The 22,614-nt window shown below is 41.0% G+C and overlaps 1 protein-coding gene across 5 annotated transcripts in view; it reads right to left on the bottom strand.

The window, feature by feature from the left end:
• Nucleotides 1-22,614, bottom strand: part of LOC127378846 (beta-1,3-galactosyltransferase 1-like) — a 101,986-nt gene that overhangs the window by 45,564 nt on the left and 33,808 nt on the right. For 4 of the 5 annotated variants that reach the window (XM_051428134.1, XM_051428133.1, XM_051428132.1 and 1 more), the window contains one exon: nucleotides 9,581-9,636. The exons of the other annotated variant lie outside the window; for it this stretch is intronic. The gene's annotated coding sequence lies outside the window, so the exon portion shown is untranslated. The remainder of the gene's footprint in view (nucleotides 1-9,580; nucleotides 9,637-22,614) is intronic. 5 annotated transcript variants of the gene reach the window in all.

Genomic DNA, 22,614 nt, shown 5'->3' with positions numbered 1-22,614 from the left:
ATCGAACTCGGTTAGACAGCAGAGATGATGATTGTTATAACAGTTGAAAGACTAATAAAGAAGGTCTTGGTGAGTTTTTTGGTGATTTTGTTTCTGTTGAGTTAACAATTCAACTAGTATTAGTTTGGTAAAAGAGAAACTTGAATTCAGAAGGTGTATAATTGTATTTTTCTGTTTAATAAGAAAGGTGTTAGGTGTTAGAATATTTCATTTATTGTGTTTATTATAAGCTAAGAGAGCTTGTGGCATGCAGAGAATATATCAGTAACTACCAGTTGTTTGGCTGACGATGGTCGGTTAGAAAATTTTAACATATCGTCCAATACACAGTTACAGTGACAGTTCGACCTGTACAGCAGTTGGCATGCACAGATACTGTATTTACTTTTGGCAATGGAAGTAAAAAGACATCATCAGATATGCAGAATCCTTCAATATTCTTGATGTTCTTGTGTGATATTTATTTTGCAAATGTTCTGGTAATTGACTAATAATTAGCACAAGTTCACATCCACAAAACAGAGCCAAAACTACTATGGGCCTGTGTCGGCTCTCATTTGGTCCTCAGTTGCCAGAAGACAAACAAGTGACACTCACAATCTGCTCAACTTGGCTGGCAACTAATTTCTTACTCTACCTGGTTATTAGCCAAACGTACAGTAATTATTTAACAGGAGCTAAAACAATTAGTTGATTGACAGAAAATGAATCTTCAACTATGTTGTTGATCATTTTCAGTCTCTGGTTTCAGCTTCTTAAATGTGAGGTTTTGCTGCTTTTAATGTTTTTAATGTTTTCTGACATTTTATCGCATAAACAGCCGATTAATAAAGAAAACATAATGACAGGACGATTTAACCACAAATTGGCTAATTACATATAATTTTCCAACAATGGCAAATGATTGAACACTAATTTATGATCAGTGTAAGCTTGATATTTTCGGCTGGTTTGTGTCACGTCGGCTAAAAGCACGTGGCTACCACAGCCCACAGCTGTGTGACAGCATTGCCCCTTTTAACTGAAATTAGCCAGAGAAATACTTTTACATAACATACCACCGACACAAAGTACTTAGTATGCTATGCAGCCCACTTTGAGCCACCAGAGACGGCTACAAAGCCTGCACTCCCACGGATACGAGTGGAGAGTAAGCATGTGTGGCAGAGTGCTTACGTCCAGAGAAATAGTTTTGGGCAGAACTTTGAAAGTTTAGTCTGTCTTTTGCACTTCAGTCGAAGCAGCGAAACAGAAATGTTTCCGAAATGTAAAAGCAGATGTCAACATATTTACCAAGAGGGAGCGGTGAAACTGAAACTCACAGATGAACACGGTGTGGTCGAGGAGACAAACACACACGCACACACACACACACGCTCAATTTACTATATATCCTGCACTTTTCCGTTCTTTGTCATTCTCTTCATCTTTTTCCTCAATTTCCCTGCCTTTCTTTCTCACACTGCCCTATTCTCTTGCTTCTTTTTTTACTTTCTCACTTCCCCTCTTTCTCAAAAAACGGGGGGAAAATTGAAAAATGACCTATTTCATGAAGGCGGACGTGAAAAATGGCCATAGAAGATTCTGCCTTTTGAACCTAGTTCTAATTTTATGCGGCATCAAAACACTATTGTGCCAAAATCCAAGCCCCCACATTGGAGTAAAGGCATTGCAGTGCATAAAAGCCCCCTTATGAAGTGTGCTGTCAGTGTGTGGAGGGAGGGTCTATTCATCTACACAGAGTTTAGCTTTATCAAAGTCATGCATGGTTAAGAGTATGCAATCGCTCACTGAATATACAAAAGACTAAAGGATTTGTGCGAGGAGAAAGCCTAACAGTCCACACACCCTGGCTCATTTCTAACATCAAACACCACTGTTCAAAGAGATAGTGTGTTGTGTGAAAACACCTCCAAGAAACAGAAAGTGCAGAGAGAGTAAAGGAGAGAAGCGGGGGGTAAATGGTCAAAGCAGAAGTGAGCAAAGGAGATTTACCATGCAAGAGGAGCAGAGAATGAAAAATGTATTGGCTGTTCACAGAAGGTAGCTGCGCCTGCATAGCTCCCTTTGGAACAACATTTTCCTTTTCAAGCACTTTCACCTTGATACTTTGTCTTCAGTGGTCAACCTCAAACATCATCCTCCAATCTGCATAAACCACTGGAAGGCCTTTTTATGTTGAACAAGTAGTTGAAAGCAAAGTAAGTGGCCCCTTGAGCTGTCAAGGTTAATTTAAATCCACAATACAGCGATGTTGAACGTAACAAACAACACACTGTTTATTTTCCTACTCTTGGAGCCTTACTAGGTTTGGCAAGTGCTCAAAGAAAGGCCATGGGGTCCTTAAAATGAAAATGGTTTATTACTTCAGGAGATTAGACTATTAAAAGCATTACAAAAGCTACCAAATACATGAGGATTCTTCCACAGGGAACCAACAGCAAATTTCATGGGCATCTGGCCAGTAGTCGTGGATTATCGCTGTGTGTTTGTTGAGGGGACAATTTGCCTTGACAGTGGCGTGAGAGGAAAGGTCATGTGATCAACAAAATCATTATGAATGATCCACGAGGGAGCAACAGAATCAGTAAGCAATTTAATGGCAATTTTGTCAGGTTGTTGTTGAGGTACTGAACCAAAGTGCGGGACAGACTGATGGATCAACATGGTTGGGTTCATAGATGTTCTACATTGCCTCTCTCAAAGCAGAGTTTCTGCAGGGTTCGCCAAGTTCAATTTAAGACTTTTAAAAGACCTTTTTAATACCACACGGAGTGCAATTTAATACCTGTTTCATGGCCAAAAGTATGACAGTATAATAGAAAACCAGCTAAGACAAAGCCCAGAAATATTCATCATTATATCACTTTTTTTCAATCCTACCAGCAGTATATGATAATCATTCCTAATGACATAATCCATTACATGAACACAACCTGGACCCAGATAAGGGGCTAAAATGGACAGATTGATTATCCAATGAAAATGGATTCATTCATTAAAGTTTTTGCTAAAATTGCCCCAAATGGCCCGTTATGAGATGATGAGCTTCCTAGCTACTGCATCTAGCAGTGATGAGTGCTTGCTACAGGTGTGGTGGTGCTGACTTCTATCCACTGTCACAAAAAAAAAAACACTTTTAGTTTATAAGTGCGTAACATCTCCTGATAGCCCGCAATCACATACAAAGACATCTTATCACCTGCAGCAAGCAAGAGAAAATATTGCAGGCTTAGGTAAATTAGATGTTAGGCTTTCTAATACCTGTCAGGAAACTGAATTCACTGCTTTTTAAGACTTATCAAGACCTGCAGATAGCCTGTCAATGGAGAGGTGAAAACCCTGCCATCTCACAAAGTTATCATTTAAATATATATATATAATATATAACGGAGCACACTGACTGACAATCTCCCCTTGAAGGCATTCACTGGGTTGAATTCCATTGTATATGCAAAAAGTGATAGAATTAGTTGTGTAAGGAATGAAAACAGACAGCTTTAGAGATAAGTTCAAATCCTGCCTCCTTTATCACCTCCACACACACACATGGTAAATTGCTGGGTGAAGTAGGTATGCTTATTGGATTGTTGGTTTCAGATAGTTAGTGGAGAGGTAGTGTTTCATACGACCATTCAAAAGGCACTTCAGCTGAAGCATACTAACGCTTTTAGGCCCACGGGTTGAGGGAGAAAACAAACAAACAAACAAAAACCTCTCTTGTATTTGATTCTATTGGTTCGGTGTCTGTTAAACTAGAGCAGAACTGTGACTTTCCAACAAAGCAGAAGTGGTTAAAAGTGCAGACAGCTCATGTTGGTGAATGACTGTTTATGGACTCCACACAAGGATGTGTCAGCCAAAAACTTTAAATTAGCAGCAAAGTGAAATACAACTCAGAGAGGGGGGATTCACTCCAGCGATTTCAAAACAAAAGCAGCTCGCGACCTTCACTTTAAATGAAACCTTCATTTGTCAAGAGATGCTCTGACTGGCAAGGACCAGCAGAGCTCTCTCTTTGCTCAAGTGGATCTTTGTTACCACTAGACAAAACAAAACTGTGCTCGAACACAGGCCTGCTCTATACGGCGCTGCAATGTGCCAGGTTCAAAGGCCGGGGTAAACACTATTTACTGCTTCTCTCACAGATTTTAACCTTGCAAACAGGAAGTGACCATTGATTGCTCGTCCATCGCCACTAAACTGTTCTGGCTTTGTTCTAAAAGGTTAAAGGCTGCAGCGACACAGCCCATGAGATGAGGTAGATACCGCCTCCACACAGCTTGGTTAAGTGCAGACTCATTGATTGATCGCATTGATTATTGTAAGGATCACATTTGATTATCCTGCTCAGAGTGAGATGAGTGGAATTTAACACGGAGGAAAAAGCAGACTGCAGGAAACAGATGCTGTCCATGTTGCCATGTCTGCAACTAACTACTAACAGCCAGAGAGGAAAATGTAAACCTAATCTTAAGAGTCCTTACATGAGTGAATATTTCAGTAATGTTATTTTGATACTCCACAGAGAATTGTTGGAGCTAAAGACAGAGAAATTAAGATAGAAGAGTGCATGTGCATTACAGCCAGAGGCAGAAGTTTTCTTTTTTTGTTCAGAATGTTTTTGACATTCGACTGAAAATACAAGCACAGCTTCCACCTCCACAGAACACAACAAGCTGGATGAATGTGCAGCTTAACCACAGATCGAGAAAGAGAAAAAGCACAATTGTATACAACAAACTGAAAAAAATCAGCATGTATATAAAAACCTCAGCCTCTCAAGTGTTTGTTTATTTGAGAAATACACAATAGCTTCCATATCATTAGTAGTTATATTGTTTTTCTGCTTAGATCAACAAAGGACAAAACTGCATAGAATCAGCCTCTAATGTTTACATGGGTCCTGACCTGTCTGCCTTTATGACATCAGGTTATTGATGGAAATGTATTAATGCAGTGGCCGTACAGTGAGGTTACACTGGATGACAGTTTAGCTGATGCTCTCAGTGCAGTCCTGCTGCAGCAGCCTCCGCCCATCAACAAGTTAAATTAAACCCTTATTTGCATTTACTACTTGACCTTTCAGCCTGCTCGATCCCCGATACCAATCTGACATCAGCAGAGAGGGGGTGCGGCAGGTGAGGTCCTGTGGGGAGGCTGCTGTGTTCACGTGTTGGCCAAGACAATAACCTTCCATCCAACAGAGTACTTATTTGAACCCAGTCTCCCATTATAAATCAACCTGTACAGAAAACCTGTGAGGTGCATCCACAGTCCTCTGGCTTCTGCTTTCAAAGCGGTGAGACGTTATTGTTAGAAATTGGAGCCACTTGCTGCTCGCCAATTGAAACCCCACCACAGTTTCATTTAATCTGACAAGTATAATCTTCTGAGATTGCCCTTTCCCACTGTGATGTTTGGAAAGCTTATAAAAGACTCACTTCATTGATCTGAAGACACTTTAAGAGGCCTTATTGTTGTTCCCATGCCATAATCACAAATAGACCCTTTGCAATAGAATAATGCCAAACAATGCCAGTCAGTGGGGGAGTCAACCGTGCAATAAAGGCTTAATAGTTTTATCATTGCTTTGAAATTGTGCGGTCCATCTGTGTGTGTGTGTGTGTGTGTGTGTGTGTGTGTTGCTGTCTTCCTGTCTGTAAATCTGCCACCAGTTGTGGTACAGTTCCTTTAATCTAACCACAGAACCTGCCATAGTTGAGGCAGTGTAGAATGAAATAAGGATGCTTTATAGGGAAAATACGATAAACTCTTCTATCTTTGGGGATAAATTACTATGTACATTGACAATCAAAGTCATTAAGAAGAGTTCATACAGTCTGAGGGGTTCACACACACACATCCTCTCCCACTCATCAAGCCCTTCACCTCCCACTGCGCGAAAATGGATTTCCCCCTGAGGACAGCATTCAAGGTTTATGTTCCTAATGACCCCCAATAATTCACCCGTGATTAATCAGTAAAATCAACTCATGACTTACAACCCCCACGCCACGACAGAGACTCTAATCTCTGAGGCTTCTTCACAACTGTATTAAGCATTGTGTTCCCTGATGTCTCACAGTGCGGTCAAATAACTCACTGCCATTGGCCAGGCCCAGGCTGATATGTCACTGTGGTTGGCTGCTGTTTACGCTGAACACACAAGCAAAGGGGGGAATCTGTGCGTGACAAACGGCGCCCTGCGTTCGCACTTCGTTCGGGGGTGCGACCGCTCAGCGCAAGGGCAGCCGGTGGAAGATGTATGAGTTGGTGGCGTAATGTATTCATAGTGGAAAAGATGGAGAAATTGGTCTTGAGACATGATGAAGCGCCTGCTGAGGTGTCTTTGATAAATTATGATGAAGCTATGCAAATGGGGACTGCAGCTGGATCTCCAGCAAGAACTGTTCAATTAGCTCGACACTGTGATGGTAGACTAATACTTGTGTGAGCAATGAATCCATCTATTACAACTAACAAAACAAATTCTACACTTTATGCAAGGGACCCTTGTTGTGACACCAATTAACAAGCCTAGCTGCAAGACAAAGACAATGATATTTTTTACCCAGTGAGAAGAAGCCTCATAAAGGAAGTTAAATGATGTTAGCACATTACACTCTTATATCTGGATCTGTGTCAGAGAGTTGCCTCTAAATCTACTGCAGTGTATTAACTATAATTCATCATAGTGTCTTTCTATTTCACAAACCAAATAAGAGAAAAAGAAATCAAATCCTCCGACTTGTCACAAGAATTATCTCAAGGGTTGATTTGAATATTTAAAGAAGGCGAGTTTAATAAATGAAAACACGAGATAAAGTGCTGCAAAATGGACGTTCTTTTAACTGTTTGTACATATTCATACACAATTCAGAGTAACTCCCAGAGTCCTGATTTGGGAAGCAGTTCAAAGAAGGCTGAAATGCCTCTCAGATACTGAGTGTTCATCCCTCAGGCCCATCAACATATGCAGTCCTTTTCACTAAATATTTCACCACGAGGTTATGTATGAATCACCCATACGTTCGTATTTTACATTCTTGTTACACAGTGCAACTTGTGCCAAGCATAAATTTCACCCACAGCTTGTATTGTGTGATTAGATGCAGCTTTGAAGCCCAATTTAGTTTTTTTTTCTTTCCTTGCAGCCAAAGAACAAGCCACTGCAAAAAGATAACTATCATCCACTGAAACCAGATGGGTTTCCATCTTCACTGAAAATCTCTTGTATTACAATTAGGTTACTGTTACTGAATAGAATTTCATCTTGAAGCTTCCCTCATTGACGAGTTTAGAAACTGGAATGTCTGTGTGATTAGTGCTTTGAATATCATAATACAGCTGGAAACACAATGCGTCTGGCTGCAGAGCCGCTGCAATTAAAAATGACATCATGTTAAAATACTCTTCAAGGCTAGAAAATGCTAATTATATGCAGATTAGTAATATGATTCATGTATTAATTTGGCTTGCTGAGTGGTGATTAGGTGAGTGGGAGTAAGCAGCAGTCACTAATGCTCAGCAATGGTTAAAAACAGTATGGTGAGGGGAAGCAAAAGCCGGCAATTTCCTTCATTTACTCAGTGTGAGAGATGACCTTTCCACACAGTCCCTGCCTGTGGCGCTAAGGAAGCGCGCGTATGAAGGGGGATTTGAACTTTAGCTTGCATGCAGCATCTGACATATGTATGCTAACTGTTTGTGTCTCTGCGGGCTATCACAGACACTGGCAGGGGCACTGAGAAGGAAAGACAGAGGGAAGAAAGAGCAGGCAGCATGACGACTCTTCTTAATGTCTTATTTAAAGATACATTATCCTGATTTTGTTTCAATACCCAACAGCATCACGAAAAACTGCATCATATCCTTTGGAGGAGGAGCTATGGTCACTGTTGAGTGGAGTAGGAACAAATCAAATAAATACTGAAAACAATGTTTCACCCAATTTATAAATGAAGATCAGTTTACTGGAACATGATTACGCCCGTTCAGCCTGTGAAAACAGTTGTATAATGTCTGATGTCACAGTGATGTCATAAGGGTTATCTCAGCTTGGGGTAAGGGGTTTGAAAGATGTGGGCAGGGGGACTAAAGATGCAATCAAGTTGCATTATGGGAAATGTAGGAGCAAGCGTTTTTGGAGCTTGTCCCACTCCGAGCCTCTTTAATGAGCCAACAGCTGTAGCACCATGTCACTTCCATATTAATATGCATCTGGACCCAATTACAAATAAGCCTATAAACTGATACAGTTTATAATATAAACATGTAAAAAGATTTTATATACAAAGCCATCACAAACAAACACAAAATGATGAAACCTGCATCAGTATCATTGCACCAGCATACTGAAGCCCACTGATGATGTTCAGATTAGAGGTCAGAATAGAGATTGTAAGGACAACTGAAACAAGCGGTGGAAAACTGACCTATAATCAATGTGGAAAATTTTATTTTGAGCCCTGATCCGAAAGAGACCCAAGGACAGTGAGTCCTAAGAATATTTAGACCCCTTCCAAAGGATGTTTGAGCCAAGCACCAAGACAAGCAGCAGCACAATGCACCATCAATCAATAAGCAGCCATGGTCATAGAGAGCAGCAGTACGTCTCTCTCCTCTGTTTATCTGTTTATTCCCTTTCTGGCCTAAAGAAAATAGCACAGATTTTTCCTAAACTACTTGCAAGTCTGCTCAGGTATCAGAAATATTGACATACTGACCCAAGATCAGCAGCAATATAACAGGACTCTACGTAACCTAATTAGAGTGAATATTATATTTATTTCTTGGCCTGAATTGGGGTCCCAAGTAGTTTAGATTAGCAATAATTAGGTCATGAGCTATATGTTATTCATATGTACAACAGCAACAATCTGTGACTATTGCAGAAAAGCATTAGAAAATAGACAATTTCATCCATATATGGTTGGATTAAGGTTGTAAATGAGAACAAATTTGCTTCAAAAAAAAAAATTACTCCACGGTATGAACATCATTTAGTCGAGTAATCAGGATGAAAGCAATGATGAAGACCTCCATTTTGTCATTTGACAGAACACAGAAAACTCAAATTAGTTTTTTAAAAGCTGTGACAACCCAAGACAAGAACTAGAAAACCCCATCTCCAACAACAACTAGTTAGAGTCAGATGTAAAAGTGTATGTATAATATACTGCATGTGATCAGCGTGTTGCTCAGACAGGAAAGAAACTGACATGAACCTCTGGGATGCACCATATTTTTTCTTCAATAATTTATTTAGCAATTCCCTTTGATGACAAAAGGGAACCCGGAAGACTTAAATGCATGTAGGGGTGATAAACCTGTGCTTCATTAAACAGCAAGATTGAAGCAGTGAACCTCAGAGGCAACGGTAACTTTTAGTCAAGGCTTCTGTTTCGGTTCTTAGTCTCATCTGGCTTTCTTTCCCAGCAGAGAGCTCTGTGAAATACAGGACCACTGTGTCTACCTATTATGAAAGGCCTTTTAAAACCAGATATAGGCTACATCCCTGACTGAGCAGCTATTTGACAAACGGACAGGAAGCTGAGGTCAGTGTAGCATACCGTACCTGACACAGCTGGCTCTCATCCAAGGCAATATGGGCTCCGTCTCTTCATACCGTTTCTGTTAAAAAAAAAGAAAAAAAGACAGAGCCAGGTCAAGAAAACTGATATGAGACTTCAAGAAAGAAAGGATATTGGAAAAGTAAAAAAAAAAAGAAGAAGAGGAGATTAGATGATACGGTAGAGAAGCAGGGAGCATGTGTCATTCCTGCAACCTAAAAAACAAATGTAACAGTCATCTGTTAAAAAAAAAATTCTCTTCAACATAAATATATTCTTTTTTAGTTGAGTTGAAAATTGAACCCACTCTGTTTGAAAATTAAACAATGAATCAGTGTTGAACGTTTTCAAGTGGCAGACACACATATACTTTCTTTCATACAAACCCCATAAAGCCTCAACTCAACTCAAATTGATCTTGACACAGACCATGAGGGAAGTTTTAAGTGTAATCAGCCGATGGCTCATCAGTATTCTGCAGCCGCCGCCGCTATCTCCAAACTATGGCAACAAACAGGCGGAGAAGGTGGGGGGAATCTATTGATGTATGCTCTTTTATGTGAAGTTATCATTCAAGACCCACTTACGCCCAGAAAAGGTCAAATGAAATTCTCTCATATCAAATTGAGTTTTTCACTTGATTAATAAGCTCTCCGTGGCGGATGCTGCGCCTGCACGCAACGCATTTCAAAACATTTCCAGGTTTTCATTTAGCTTGGAGGATGACACTGAACTCCAGATAATACATGTCTAATTAAAACATTTCAAAAGCAAATATTTCAATTACCGGACTTGGCACTATCAACGTGACGTTTCATAATATGTCTATGTACTCTGAGAGCACTGGAAGGAGAGAGACCAAGACTCGTGACACAGCAATCTCCAACAACAAGGAACAGTCCAAACAAAACCGAAGCCCATATTTAAAAATCCCCTGAAGAGGATATCTACTGTGATTTGGAGATGCTCCTTGTACTACTCGCAAGACGTCTTTAAACACGCCAGAAATATGGGAAATACTTGAAGAAGAAAGAAAATGTGGAGCAAGCTGTGGTTACTGAGAAGGCAACCCACTGGGGCTTTTCATCTTCGTCGTGAGCTGGAAAACCAAAGACTGATCTGGTTTGTAATCTTATCTCGAGACGCAGAGTGTGGGTTACTAAAGGCTGTAAGGGTTACACCACTTATAATACATCAAAATTCTACATAATATAATATAAAACAGTGACTTCCTCCATCTTGAGAAGTAGATTGAGATTAAAGACAAGACTTATGAATCATCATCATTTTGCATCAACACTTAGAGCTGTAGTGTTGAACAACTGTCATTTAATTTTTGAAACAGTGCAGTATAAAGCGAATGCATTTCACACTCAGAATTCAGACAGTGATGAAGTAGTTATTACATGACAAATTAATAGGCGTTTTATCATGCATTATATATCACTGAATTTAATATTATCATTATTAATATTAATAAGTTCAGCGTGTTACTGAACCAGAGAGTACAGTTGAGGCAGGACAAAGTCAACTTGAACCTGATGATGGCACTAGCTGAAAAGTCAGGGATTACCAAGGTCATTAGGATTCACCCTCTGGGGAACATGAATGACTCTACAAAATTTGTACCAATCCATCTTGTAGATGTCGAGATATTCCACAGTGAAAAATCTGACCTGTTTGTGGTGCTGGGGGAAAAATCAGGGGATCACCAGAGTCAGTAAGCTTCATCCTCTGGGGACCATGACCAAAATTCATGGTGCAACTAATAATGTTTTTTTAATTGTCTTCCATAACTCAAGGTGTCATCTTCAAATGTCTTGTTTTGTACAACCAACAACCCAAAATATTCAGCTTACAATGAGGAAACAGAGAAAAGCAGGAGCAATTCCTCATGCTGGAAGAAATGCTCTGAATATAATTTTTCTCTAGGTCGACAAATCAATAAATCAGCTAATTGTTTCAACTCTGCGATAGTTGTTTATATGTTTCAGTCTGGAGAAAAGTCAGGCCGATGCTGCCTTCCCTAGAGCCAGGCTGGTAGTGGACCTAAAGATGTGGATGGAAAGAGAAAGGTATAGACCATCATGATGTGACTAACTGCCATCAAGGTTAAAAGAAAGGAAACACCACGTCGGGTCAGGATGGAGCCCTGCCATCTCTCCCTCTAACAGGCAGAGAGCAGTGCGCTCTGGGTAATTGGGAAGAACTTCCTGGCCTCGGACTTGAGTGGCATGTCTCGGCCGTGGCATGAAGTCAGTTACCTGATCGACGCTTAGATACATCGAGCTGTCAGCTCAGCTCCGGAGTAATCACAGCTCTGCATTAACAAGCCACTCACGCACCAAAACGGCTCTCAGGGAGGGAGCGCGATGACAAACCACAACCGAACACACAAACACACACGTATATTACCGTACACACTCGTGAGCCCACACACAAACAGTGAGGCAGCTGATGAGCAACCACCTTGCAAATTGGCTTACTATACGGATGCAGAGAATAACTTATTAGTGCATTACAAACAGGCTTTGGTGGCATTGGCACAATTCTGCCTTGCTATAGAAGCTATTTCAGACATTTCTCTCATGCATTTACCTCATTGTGGAAACATGCCTCTGCTCGCTATTAACATAATTTTTCTGATGCTGGAAAAAATTGTGCCATTTGGAATGCATTACGCCCCCCCCTGTCACTGCGCTAATCAGCATAATATGAATTATTGCTATCATTACAGTAGGTGGCCGAGAAATAACAATAGGTCTTAATTATTCAACAACGAGGAATAATAAAGGGAAAGCAAATGCACCTTTAGTTTCTGCTGCCAACAGTCATTAGAATTTGTATCTCTCTCCCCTTTGGGAAGAGTACCAGACTCCGTTCCTCTGTGGAAATCATTTCTAAGATGGTGATGAGTGATGAGGTTGTTTTCCCCCTCGAATATACTCCTTGTGTTGTTTGTCTGTGAATGCTCAGTGTGGAAATTACCATAAGAGCCCAATAAAATGTGCCTGGCAATAGTTCTTTTGAGTTATAATTTCTTGTGCGTAATTGTTATTGTTTCTGTGCGCCATTAAAGTGATGATTGGGATGGGAATATTGTTCCATTTCAAGTCAGGTTTTGGTCCTGGATTTGAAGTAAATGTTACATCATTAGAATCTTATTTAAATGAATCCTTTATCATAATGAAAGACCTACTTGCTAGTAAAGCTCTAGAGTTTGTGTAGGCATTGCGCTGTGTATTGTTGATTTGTATATGGTTATCCACTACTGATGAACCAACAGAGGAATTTGCGCTCATTTCTCATCATGTCTCATTATGAACTTTAAAGGTGCAGGAAACTTGACCTAGAATCAGATTTCTTTCATATGTGTATAAGAACACAAGCATTTGAAGTTCCATCTAACGAGACAAGAGGCTCTGTGACCATTTACTAATGTAACTTGTTGTCATGCTAACAGTTGCTAATTAGGACAAACACAAAGTACAGCTGCGGCTGATTTGAATGTCATTAGTGTTGCAAGTATCTGATCATAAACCAAAGTATTGGACAAATTGAGGTTCTTGACCTGATGACACTGCCCTCCCTAGAGCCACGCTGATGGGATGGCTTCAAACTAAATTAAAAAACCGAGCCACTGTGTTGTCTCTTGCACTACATTGTTCACCTTTTCATTTTGTTCTAACCCTAACCCAGTTGTGCAAAAATTCCCACAAATATCCTTTTTCTTCATCACACAATTAGCTAGGTGGCATTTTTATGTCCAAATATACATGTTATGCCTGAAACATTAATTAGTGACAATCACACATCAGCAGAACAGGTGTGACCAAACCCTACTGAACTCTTTAAACCCAGCGTCCGAGGAAGAAAGAAACAACATGGGAACAATTAGCAGCAATTAACGACATTTAGAGCTGATGGCAAGACCACAAACATTATTAACACCTATTTATTATTTATTTTCACAGTCCAAGCGGCTGGTTTTGATTACCTTCAAAGACAAAGGAGCAAACTCCGATCTATCCTGTAAGCCAGCTTCAACTGCTCCCTCTAGCTCTTATTTCAAAGAGATTCAAAAATATGTAAGATACATTTTTTGTTAACGCCAAACATTACAGTTACATCTGGGTATCATAATTCCAGGTTGGCAAGGTCAAACTCATTATACTAGACTTTCCTTGAGAGATAAAGGCTTTAGCTGAATCCACAAATCCAACCAGTACTGCAGGGTTCCTCTGACCTTTCAGAATGAGTTGCCAATCAAATTTCAGTCTGTCTTAATGGAGACACGGTGATTACAGCAGGCATGATTCAGAGCTATAAACCGCTGCCCTTCAAAAGAAAATGAAGTAGCAAAACGAGTGAATTGGCTAAGGAGACATGACTTCAACATAATAGAGAGAATACTGTAATGATTTCATTGGGGGTTTTCATGGATCATTGTTTCTCTCGAGTAATGATCTAACGGCTCATCGACACATCTGTCACCATTGGCATTTGTCTCAACGTCCTATTGACACTCCGACACTACTGATTACTGATCAGTGCTGCTAACTGAAGGGGGGGTGTTGTCACAAATCAAAGCGTGTCTTTGTGTGGTCGGAAAGGTTGAAACAGATACCGTCAGATCCTGAGATACCCGCCGGGGAGAATGAGATAATTAACTTTCAGCTTGAAGGCGTCCGAAGACTTCCTGTCAGCTGCTGTTAGCGTTGTTGACAAAGTCTCAGACGACATACAGCGGATATTGAAATAATGACGTTCGATTTTTTTAACTTCGTGTGGCTTAGTTCAAATATTCTGCAGGTGATTCGCGGTCTGTTGACACCTCGAGCTCGAGATCAACCCACATTGCTGCTCAGTGTATTCACTGTATCATGGGATATGAAATTCAAGGTCACATTTCACTCCCCTGCTCACTGGATTCAGCTCAGATTGAAATTCTACCACATATCCAGATCACATGGGTGTTTGTCAAACCATTTATATGAACTACTGCCAGCTTTGCACAAATGTCTGCTTTCTTCCTTTCAGCTACAAAATAGTGTTTTTTAGGTCAAGCAGACATTTTTGCAGACAGAAGGACATCTTTGTAATATTTTGCCTGACCAAAGAGAACATCCAACCACCTGAAAACCCAAAGAAATGACTCCACCTTAGCTGATCACGATGTAGTTGCTGACTGCAATGCCCATGGTTATCAAAAATTCATAGAACCATAGTTACATATGTAACTCTTGTCTGTGTGACGTTGCCTCATAATTTGGGGGCGCGGTATCCCAGAGTACAGAGCACAGAATTACTGGATGTTGGACCAGGATCAATAACTAGAGTAATAAAGTGAGTGTTCATGCAATTTACTAACTCAAAAATTGGATTTGGTGTTAAGTCATTCTTTAAATTAATATGGGTTTCAAGTCTGTGCAATATTTTAAGAGGACCTGACCTATTCATTCAAATTCCTGGTCTGAATATGCTTTCATCAGGTTAAGAGACTGAGCCTGTTACTTCAAGAGTGTCGTGTTATGAATGGTGCATTAAGAAATGCTTGTGACTTTTTAGTTTAATGAAAATGACCCAGATCTAATTGGAAATGGCCTAGATCTTGATTATTCTAATTATGCACCTGGAGCAGACAACACACAGTATACTTGTCTCAGAGCGAGGACTGTCTAGGTGTTTTTAACATAATATAGGCTTAATTGGTTGACCTTTTCAATGCACACGCCGTTATTAAAGCCCTAATTAAGTGTCTCATTACAATCTGAGATCCTGTCAATTAAGTCCTTAAACAAAAAGATTTAGGCCTCTCGGCCATCATCATCGAAGGCAAATGTCAGCTCGTGGCAGTGAGAGGCCGACTTGATATTGCTCTGAGAGATTGTCTTACAGAGAAAGTGGTAGAAGCAACTGGACTGGTGTTAAATCTCAAAGCAATTACATCACTCGAAATCTGATGAAAATGCTATGCAGGTTTTAAAAACTTTTGACTGACAGTGTACATTCTTTCTCAAAGTCTAGTCCAAAGTAGTGTCAATTAGTGACTCGTGTTCAGATGTTAAAATCTGTCCTGTACTGTAGAGCCCGGGGACAGAGAAGGCGAAAATGTAACGTTCGAGGAACATATATATATTCCTGGTTGAATAAAGTTATGGTGTAGAGATTTACACAAGGACAAGCTGAATGAAGACTTTCTTAACATCCATCAACACTATTCATAAAACATCCACTTTATGCTCACATTTACATCTTCTATCCAGTGGACAGTAAAGACAACCCTCTTTAGTCTCTGCCTATTTTTCAAGCTGCTGATGCATAGTAAATTTAGAAAATTACATATCTTGCGTGTAAAACTACAGCGTGTCCTCCTCCTGTCTCTTCCCTTCCTCCTTCTGCCTTCAGCAGAGCAGCTGCACTCAGGAGGGAGAAATAGGTCATATCTCCCTAGATCGCCTCTGTAACCTCTCATTTCATAATGATCATGTTTAATGAGTGAGGCGCTCTCCAGGCATTCTTCAGCACGGAAGAGTGTCGTCTTCGTCGTGCTGCATTGCCTTTCAGCAGGTAAGCGTGGCCCCACCCTCTGCCCATGCAACAGAATGATTAATATGTTCCAGTCTGTGCAGAGAAACACACACACTGATTTGTACCCAGGGCCAATCAGAGTCATTTTGAAGGCTGGGTGCAGCTGTGAGATGCATCTTTTCCTCGGGTTTTGTCAAAACGAGATCAGTGGAGTCTGACATATTACATGTGACACATGAATGAGCAAACAAATTATGTACCCCCCTTCTAACCTGGGCTGATCGGTGTAAATTATGAAAATACTGCATGGTAATAAAGTGGTGAGACGCTCCCACAAGTTTCAGAAAACTCAAAAAACTAGTGCCTTTGTAATTTTTCAGAAATTGAAGAAAGAAGTGATACCTTTGGATGTAAAGAGCTGTTATATATAATAACTGAGGTTAACAGACATGACAGGTATGGCGTTTACATGGTTACTTAAAACCCCCGTTTGGCCACAAAGTGGAAAAGATTGTCCCAAGCGGGGCTGGGCACGAAAAAGATTAGTGTATATTGTCCACACTGACAGAAACACGTGCCAACATGGAGGAGAAATACCACAAAAACACGTTTATCACCTGAAGCATCACCATATAATGTAAACACCAGTAATTAGACCAGTCCCATGGAACGAGCAGCAAAGCACTCGGCTCAACAAACCGTAACACTGTTCCCGACATTATTAGACACATCATATGCTGTTGCAACAAAAGACGAAGTCAAAGAGGATTTTAACTGACGTAAGATCATGTGAATACGAAATTATACAGGATTTATACAGAAAAGATAAAAGATTTTTGTTAATTCATTTATAGATTTTCAGCTCTTGATCATTTTTCAGGTTCAGAATCTACAAATAGTGACTTGTTTTATATTGTGATATATAAGCATGACAACAATTTTCGACATACAGCCCAGCAAAAAACAAACAAGGTCCTTTTCATATTCTGTTTTCATTGTGGTTTACAAAAGACATGTTGAATCTCTTGAAAATGTCATTATTGTACTACTGTATGGAACGCATGAAAAAATAATTCTTGCAATGCTTTTAGCCAAGGGCTGAGTGTGTGTACATGGTACACATGCATTTTACATTACTAATGCGTAAAGCTTCCAGGGAGAGTGCACTGAAAATAAATGATATGGAGAATGTTGTAGCTACGACAAGCTGAGCCCTAAGCCTGTTGAAAGAAATACACAGAGATAGAGCTACAGGTAAAAGGATTACTCTTTCCTCTTTGGTTTTGTTATAGCTCTACAGCCTCAGCCTGCACTTGTCATCGTCATTGAGTTTTCACTGAAGCCCCCCCTTTCCCCACCTCTTTGCCCCTGTCAAAGGAAAGGAGAGACAAGCCCTTGATGAGTGCACCTTTGATCTCTCTGAGGCGCCTCTGCTCCTCCTCCTTTCTTTCTCCCATCATCCTCCCTCTCCTCTCTGTTGGGGAGCTGTCAAGAGTTCTGAAGGCTCGGCCTGTCCGCTCTGCTCCCTTATCCCACCCGACCACGTCTGCGGGCTCTTTCATCCTCACGCCCAGTGCTTCACGAAGGCAGCTCGAGTCCCCGAAGGACCTTGCCGCCACCCAAAATCTAGCCTCAGCTGAATAGCCACCACCTCCCTACCCTCGGCCCCTCCGGTTAATCAGAGTTGGCTTTTTCTTTCAGTCAAAGCGCAGCCATTTGTCAGCACAGAGGGCTCATTCCTCAGCGTTAACGGCTAATTGTTGCAATCACTCCATTGGAGCACCGACAGCAAGGCGTATGAGTGCTAAGAACAGCAAGGTGCCATTCTTGCATTGATCAGGTTCAGACATTAAAAGTGCATTACAAATAGGTCAACACATCATTTCTCTTCTTTTTCTGTTTGTTTATTAAACTGTCAGCGCTAAAATGGCCAATCAATTCAGGCCCAGAGGGAGTTGTTTCAATCACAGTTCGGCCTTTGATTTAATCTTGTTATTACACTATGTACTCTCCCCTCCTTGATTATCATCACTCCACAGATCTCAACCATAGTTCACTTTAGAGGAACAGTTGGACTTTCAGCTGCCGTTGTGGGATTTGCGCGTGCCATCTCTCCAGCCCGCCATTTGTTATCTTCCCATGAAGAGATCCCGCGACTGGCCCCATGCTTCAACAATGCAATGAGCCGAGCCCCGACTTCAATCCCTCGTGCTATTACATATTCAATTAAATTCGTAGTCTCTTCGCTAGTAATAGTGATGAATATGCAGGGCGTTAATTTCTTTGTGTCACAGTCTCAGAAGAAGGAGACGTTGGGGGTTGACAAAGCGTGCAAGTTGATTGGATCCCTTGTTGCTGCAGGGCAAACCGGTGGAGGTTAATGTTGCAAGCAAGGACGAAGGGTTCTGAATGAGACTGGCACAATATGCATCACTGACATGGGTCACAGAGAAATTACATATGAGGAGAAGATGCCTTCTAAGAACAATGCCTCAAAGAGCAGTCTGGGAATGCTGTTAAATGTAGAAAATGCCTAAATGGAGTCAAAAGCACGAGTACATAGGTTTGTGACATTTTTGAAGAAAAACCACTCGTGGCTCTCTTCTTTTCAGTAAGCCTCCTCCATTGGCAGTTTGAAAAGAAACAGAAGAGCTGCCAGGGCACAAAAGGCCTCATTCAAGACCTTTTTTGCATTCTTATAATTAATCTCTCTCCCTTTCTTCTGTGAGGTTTGCTAATCAAACTCTCTTAACTGCACGACCTTGTCAGAAAATGTCACAATTCTCATTAGCCAATTAGACACCAGAGACAAAAACAAAACAATAAATCTCAAGCACTTCAACATACACTCCTTTCTTAAAAACATTTGAAAACATCATTTGTTTTCATGGAGACCATCTGCCAATCAGTATCAGCCTACATACAACATTTGCCTTATAGGTGTGTGTGCTGCCCCGTCAGGTCCGGTAGATTTGTGTCCCCGGTATCTACGGTAAAATAGAAAAACGAGTACCATTGTCACTTTTTCAGAACTTTGGCATCGACTTGGTACAGAAGACGTCAGTTCTCTTGTACCCCTGTCAGCAACTGCTTATTTCAACTTGATAAATGCCGCCTGTTCATGAAGAAGTGCATGCTCATGAGATGTCTTCATGAGCATAATCAACAGCCCAAATTCCTTTATAAGGTCGCCTGTTCCTCTCCATTCGCTGGCAAGTTTCATTCACAAAAATGTCACCGGAGTGAAGAGAAGAAATTCACACCACAGAACTCGAAGTCCTGCTAATGAACATCAGCAGATGAAAACATACCACATGTGTGAGTCTCAGTGGTCACATTAGGGGACCTGAAGATCTGAGAAAATACTACTACGACTGCCAACAATGTGTCAGCGCAGAAATAATGATGAACGGTTTGACATTCAGATGCTAACTTGAAGTACTTTTTTTTCTGGTTCCTGCTTCTCAAATGTGAGAAGTTTAATTTTTTCTTAATCTGTTAGTCAGACAAAAAACATTCAAGACATTTCACCTTGAGATCAAAAATCATTGCAGTTGTGTCACGTAAAATGTATATTTGGTGTTCCACCATTTTTGAAATGATGCTCTGGTTTGTTAACAAGTTTCATTGTCAGCACATAAGCTCCTAACTCAGATGGACAAAGAGAAACGCAGCAATTGTGGACAGAAAGATGCCATCACATCTGTGTAATCCAGTAGTGCGACGTGAGATGACTTCACAGATGTTTAATCTGTTTAAACAGTTGGCCAGACCATGACTCATGCCTATGGTTGCCTTAGGAACCGTCAGAGCAGCGACAACAGCATGCACCCTGCATGAAAGGGATTTGTTCACTCCTACTCCAAAGTTATCACTCCTCTTCCAGCAAAGCCATTAAAAGTACTGAGGAATCGATGGCTACAAATATGTGTAAAAAAACTAAAGTTGTGAGCAACTAACAAACTCCGGCGGGCCTAAATTGCTTTTCCCCAGACTAGTGATAGATAAAGCACTGACCTGATAATAAATGAGAGTTTTCTTTAAATGTTGTAGCATTAGTAAGCTGGTGCTGCACTAAGGGTAAATTGGTATATTCCCTTGGCTTGAATAGATAATTTGTTCGCAGAAGCTGAAAAGTGTCTTACATGATTTTGTATTTGGCAACCCAACAGGCACACAAGAACAATCTGGCAGTCTTTACTGTATATAGGTTGCTGATTACATAAGCCATTAAATCATCCTTTTTAGGCTTTTATGATCCTACTGTATGTGATTACAGCCATGTATTATACTTGTAGGTTCATAGAAAGGTGGTATTTAGCCTTAATTTCGCTTGTACTTGGATTTTTCTGCTTTAAAGGTCTTTTACAAAGGTCGATACACATTTACAGCCATGAAATGCGTATAAATAAAAACATATTAGCCATAAAAGGCCGGCAACGTTTGAGGAAAAATAGATCTTTGAACAAATCATTCTTTAAACAGTCTCAATGGTGGGGGGACAATTGAAACAGCAGGAAACATACTTCTCTTATGAATTGACACTTCAAGACTGACTTTTTCTTTTCCAGACATTTTTTCCCCTTCATTTATGGCTGCTTTGACTGCACCGCAAGCATAACCAGTTTATCTCCCAAATTTACCAGTCCTCTATCTCCTTCTATTTCTCACAGCATTCACTGTGAAAATCGATGATAGTGACAGAGCGTGGGAGGCAGAGGCTGCCAGAAGAGTGTCATCCAGAGTCGCTGATGTCACCTCCACTGTACCCTGCACCGGGAGCGCTGCCAAAACGCGACTTTTTACCGCTGATTCAGCCAGCACTCAGCCTGGCAACCATGGTGATGTGCACCGTGGGATGCCTCTAAGTGTCATTTACTGGCATGGAGGAGTGTTGGTCGTGGCAGGGCACTGCCACATGTTTTTGCCATCACACACACAGCTGTACCTGGCACAGGTCTCAGGGGAGAGACGGTAGGGGGGAAGGAGGAATAGAAGGTAGAGACAGAGACAAAGAGGAGGTATCATCATGGTAGGTTTCAAAGGAGGAATAAGTGCGAGGGCATACCAGGAGCAAAACTCCGGAGAGACACAGAGTAAGAACCCAGAATGCAAGGTGAGAAAGTGAGAGGCAGAGTGGGAAGCAGAAAGAAAGGCAAGCGAGTGAAGTCAGGCTGACTCATTCCCCGAGGCTCATCTGAAAATGCTCTTTCGTCTTCTGTTTTCTGTCTGCCGCGTCCATAATAACAGCACATTGGAAAGACGCGCCATCCTCCACAGGAGAAACAAATAATGTATTCATAAAGAACTGCTCTTCTTAGTTGAGGTACAGTCCTGGACATCCTCAGCCTCTGAAGCTGCCATGAAAAGAACACTGATGGCGGGCTCATGGTGTTGGCTAAGAATTTATAAAGCTGTTGCTACCGGCGCTACTGTACTGCTGCACATCACAATGCCCAACTTTCATGTTACAGGATTAGGAGGGATCAGTTTTCTGGATCAATAGGATTATAGCTGTCGTTAACCCCTCTGAGATGAAAGAATCACAACCTACAGAGAAAACAAGGGGATGTACAAATAAAAACAGTCTGTTGCAGGGTGGAAGGAGGACAGCTCTGCCAGCACTTCACACAACAAAACAAACAGTTATTCCAAGTAGGAATAATCTGTTCTTGGAAGCAAACAAAAACCAAACTGCCCACAGCACAATATTAGCAAAAGCACTCCGGAAAAGAAAGAAAAGAAAGCTCTGATTGTTCGAAGAGCCCAAATAGAAAAATCACTCACTGTAATTGGCTTGCCTTTCTTCCCTTTCCTACCTCCAGAGAGGAAGAGAACGCTTGAATATGTGCACAGAGAGCCATGTCTTCTAGACTTGCGCAATAATTGGCTGCTTTGTAGTGCGCACGTAAGAGTCAATACCTCTCATCAAGTGCACTTTGAGTTGCTTTCAGCCCTTTACGTCCACTGAGGCTGCGGCTGTTTAAAACGTACAGATTGCAGGTAAATTGTTGCACTCCGCAACAGTCTTGTTTTAGTCACTGCTTACACACAAACTCACAGGAGAAGAAAGCAAGGAGGGATGTCGTCAATGAGCTGTTGCAAAGATAAACGCTTTCTTCTTATTGATTCATCCATGGGACCGTGGTTTGGCCATTATTTTCTTCCCATATATTATTATTTAATGCTTCCTGTTCTTAACAGCATCATTTGGTTGTGTGAGTGGTGAATGTAATTCCTGTGTTCAGCGTGTGTAAGCGTTCCTCATACCAGTAGAGAAACACTACTCTTGACCAGGAGTGTTTGCCAGTATTTGAAATTTGTGTGTGTGTGTGTGTGTGTGTGTGTATTTGACTCGCACTGCTCCCACATCAGCCCCTCACTCTCAGCAGCACCAGATGGATGCTAGGGAAATAGCCAGGGAGATGAAATGAAGGGAAATGAAGAACAACAGCTGTCAAATCAGTGAGCGAAGTGAGCGGGAGAAAAAGAAGAAGAATGAGGAGAA

The sequence above is a fragment of the Dicentrarchus labrax genome, unplaced genomic scaffold (assembly GCF_905237075.1).
Source record: "Dicentrarchus labrax unplaced genomic scaffold, dlabrax2021, whole genome shotgun sequence".
NCBI classification, from domain to species: Eukaryota; Metazoa; Chordata; class Actinopteri; family Moronidae; genus Dicentrarchus; species Dicentrarchus labrax.
This window is presented reverse-complemented; position numbering and strand designations above follow the sequence as displayed.